At 36.1% G+C, this 3,999-nt stretch overlaps 1 protein-coding gene across 1 annotated transcript in view; it reads left to right on the top strand.

The window, feature by feature from the left end:
* Positions 1–3,999, top strand: part of LOC115235694 (forkhead box protein P1-like) — a 288,332-nt gene that overhangs the window by 203,700 nt on the left and 80,633 nt on the right. The window lies entirely within an intron of this gene.

The raw sequence follows: 3,999 nt of genomic DNA, 5'->3' as shown, positions 1-3,999 counted from the left end.
CGATCCACGACGCTAAGCTTAAACGCAGCTACTTCCGAAGCCTGTAATTTTCGCAACCCCGACGAAATCAGGGGCTGCTTCTTTTGGTAGTCCGGGGAATCGAACTTTATTGCTAAATACCATACGATCAGCAAATTCGCACCCTCCCTTTGGCCCGCACGAGCTCATTTCGAGACTATGTCGTAGGTGGCGATTACCGTAAGGGAATGAATTATCGTGTACGCGAGGGATTGTGTATGCAAAAATGATGGTCAACCATGACAATCTCCTAAGAACTCTTTCATAGATGATTTTAATTTAATGACTTATTAATAATTCTTGTTATTACATACAATTTTGTTTTTATATCTTTAGTAAATAATTATGTGATTATCATGATATATTGAATGTAGTAAGAAAATTTAAAAAAATTGTAATATAGTTTTAAATCAACATCTAATTTCATATATTAAGATTTTTTTAATCAAGAAGTTTCTAATTGTATTTTTTAATTACATTTTATTTTATATTTAAGAATGTATCAATATGACTTTTGTTTACTATTAAATTGTGCATGATATTAATAATGATAAACTTTTTAAAACATTTCGTAAATTTTTCTTAAAATATTGTTCGATAAGATCGTATTTTTCGGCGAAATTTATGAATTCGCCGTTTAAAAGAAAGAAATCAAGCATTTACTTTTGAAAACGTGATTCCGCAATCACGATCCCTGAAACAGAAGGTGTGAGATAACGGTTTAGTCTCTCTATCGGTAGCTTGATCCACACGGAACCACATGCCTTCCCTCTCCGCTATAAGAGGCTCTACCCTTCCAGACATTCTAGCTCGCGCAGCAAACCAGGGTAATGGTTTCTCGATTAAGCCATGTTCACAATGGGATTAAAAACGACCGGTAGACCGCTGCTGACCATGCCGTTCGTAGCTAGAACTATCCTTTCCCTATAAGCGCCAAGCATTTGGTCAATCTACTCACATTTTAACGTGCAACAAATTAGCAAATTTGACTTGTTCGTTGTTACACAATGTCTTTGGAAAATCAATGTTGCTGTCATTTATTCTAATATCATCTTAGATTAACATTGATCGATAATTAACAACTATTAAATCTTCATTGATTTGAAATATATATTTAATTCTTATTTTAAAATATTTAAAATCTATGTTTAATTAAAAAATATATTGCCTAAATTTAACAAACTTAATAAGTTATTTTTTGCGTATCTCTAGGAAAGCGATTTAATCTAAGATTTGTCTAAATTAATTGTTGGCACTAATTCGGCACATAATTAAATTCATGAAATTAAATTCAAAAGTAGAGGTGTTCTACATTATAAATTTCGATCTCTCGCGCGTATGCTTTATCGAACGAATATAAATATCGGCAACCGCACGTGGATAAAATTGTTCGCGCTAAGAAGAGCTCAGAAAGCCTCAAATAAGGACATGGGTTTGGGTAAGGACAGTTACGGATCAGGAATCTCGTCGCGCCTTTCTAATTAACGTCACCTTCGTCCCCTGAAACGAAGAAGGTTTCCGTAAAGGGGTCGACCCTTAGCTCCGACACCAAAGCTTGGGCTTTTCTCGACCTGGCGATCGCTCACCCCTTTTTTTTTAAACCATTTCTTCGCCACTGGCGTCCCTGCGGCTGCCAGCAGACGGCGTTGGCGAGGGATGAAGATTAATTCGTTCCGTCTTAATCGTATCAAAGTTTGAGAGCCGAGTCAGGCTCGGCAGGCTTGCTCGACGCGAAACGCCTTTCCTCCCCCGCGTCACTCTTTGAAGCTGCATCATCCCGTATCCAACGCCGGCTACCTTCCGGAAGTCGCGTACCACTCTCCGCCACCCCCCTGCAACTTTTTACTCTTAGACTAATCCTACCACTCGTCGTTTCTTCCCACCTCAGCGGCCTCTTTCTATTTCTCCTCGGCGCCCTTTCTTCCCCGCCCTCTTTGATGCATCCCCGTGCCGTCTTTCCTTTCTTCTTCCTTGCCTGGATAATCATATTTAATAATGTCTCCGAGTATTTTTGCCCCGCTGTCAAAGTTAAGGCGAGAGAAGTTGGTGCGAAAAATGGTAGAGGTAGTGCGCAAAGTTTCTGGTAGACTCGGCATATGCGAGGGATTGGCTGGTGCGGCCGGGAAGTGACAACCCTTTTTATTTAGGACGCAACTTTCACTATAGGTTTGCATAAATCCAATATTGTATGAAGATTTCAGAAACGGTCTGTCTAGGCTGAAAATTATTTCAGTATTCAATTATTGCAGAATTTTACAATACTTTAACCTCGCGATTTTGTGATACACTTACGATTATTTTTTTCTCTTATTTCGTTGAATCGGTGGAGTACATCGATGCATTGCAGCCATTTATTTTTGTACAGAACAACCAACAGTGAATGGATATTCTCCGCCAAAAACGAATTAAATCCAACTCTTTGTGCAGCTTTTTTTAAAATACAAAATTCGCGTGTAAATAATACCGTACCGGCGGCATATTGTATTCAATATATTCTCTAGCGAGCGAAATGCAGGCTCACCGACACACAAACGCGTTGTATAGGAGATCTCTGCGAGGGATTGCGTTTTTTACATTTATTAGCGGTACATAAAGTATATTAAATGGGTTGGAATATTATACGTAATTATATACATTTCTATATCGAAAACTTTTCCGAATGTTGCGCGAGATGCAGTTAAAATTAACTGAATATAACAGACATAATTGTGATTTTGCTTTACGCTAGATTTTCCATTAAATGTAAATGAAATATGTAAGATGTATTAAAACGTGAGATTATACGATTTTAATTAATAGTATTTATTGTAAATTGATATCTTTGAGCTCAACATTTCTTTATAAAAAGAATGTAATATAATAAGTTAAGAATTAATTAATAAGCTAAGAATTAATTAACGCGCTGTTAATGATTAAATCTTTTTCGAAACCAATAAATTAATTATCATTTATATTATTTTTAAAATAGTAAAATAAAAAAAATATAATAAAATAAATATAAAATCATATTTCTCGTTCTTTTCTCGATTTTTTGATAGTGTATGTGTGTGATTCATTTTAAATTAATTTATAGTGTCTTAGTCAAGCAAAAAAAGCTATCTCATTAATTATTTATTTACACTTAATGTTCTATAATATCGTATTAAAAATATATTACGCGTAATTTTCCTGGTATATCGTTTTCTCACGTACTTTTGCATATTCGCCACGTCGATGAGGCCGCAGGAGTGGCGTACATGCCAATGTCTAGGCGGTAAATATTAAGCAGCGTGCAGCACAATGGGGTAGTAACGCAACAAAAGGTGCCAGCGCGCTCTGATTCTGGCAGGGTTGCAGCCACGCGCAATTTTGAGGAGACCGACGTATATTTCACGCTACCGTTTAATTTTTAAACGTTTCTAATTAAAAGGCTAGTTAAACAAGGCGTGCGCACACGATTGCCCTCGAGGTGCGCGCGTTTTAAGCTTACGTACCACCAGCAAAGATGAAGAAGAAATTAAGAGTGGTAAGATGAGAGACAAAACGTTCAAGATGGATTGGAAGAAGATAAATAAGAGAGTACGAAGCAATTGCGAATACAAGAAGACAAGACAAGAAAATAAATGAGTGCGTAAGAAACGGAGAGATAAATCGTTTAAATAAATACCGGGATAACTTTATTAGTTAATCTTCGACCGAAAGGCGACAAATTAATAAAAAATACTCGCGAATTAACAAAAACATTATTCAAGCAAAGAACTAAATTTTAGATAGAATGCAACTACAGCTAAATGAACAATAATCAAAATATAGAAGGGGAATATATCATAGTTAGTGATATATGAAAGTCGCACCATATTTCTCATAACGAAACAATTATTAATAAAGAACTAACTACTTATTGATATCGAAAATATCGAAATCAATGCGCGCTCTAAAAAAAATATTGCGAACATATTTACGAGTGATTGAGGGAGAAAGTGCGCAAACAAACGAAGAAGC

This window comes from Formica exsecta, unplaced genomic scaffold, assembly GCF_003651465.1.
Source record: "Formica exsecta isolate Colony F162 unplaced genomic scaffold, ASM365146v1 scaffold233, whole genome shotgun sequence".
Lineage (NCBI taxonomy): Eukaryota > Metazoa > Arthropoda > Insecta > Hymenoptera > Formicidae > Formica > Formica exsecta.
Note: the sequence above shows the minus strand (reverse complement) of the source record. Positions and strands in the feature narration are given on the sequence as shown.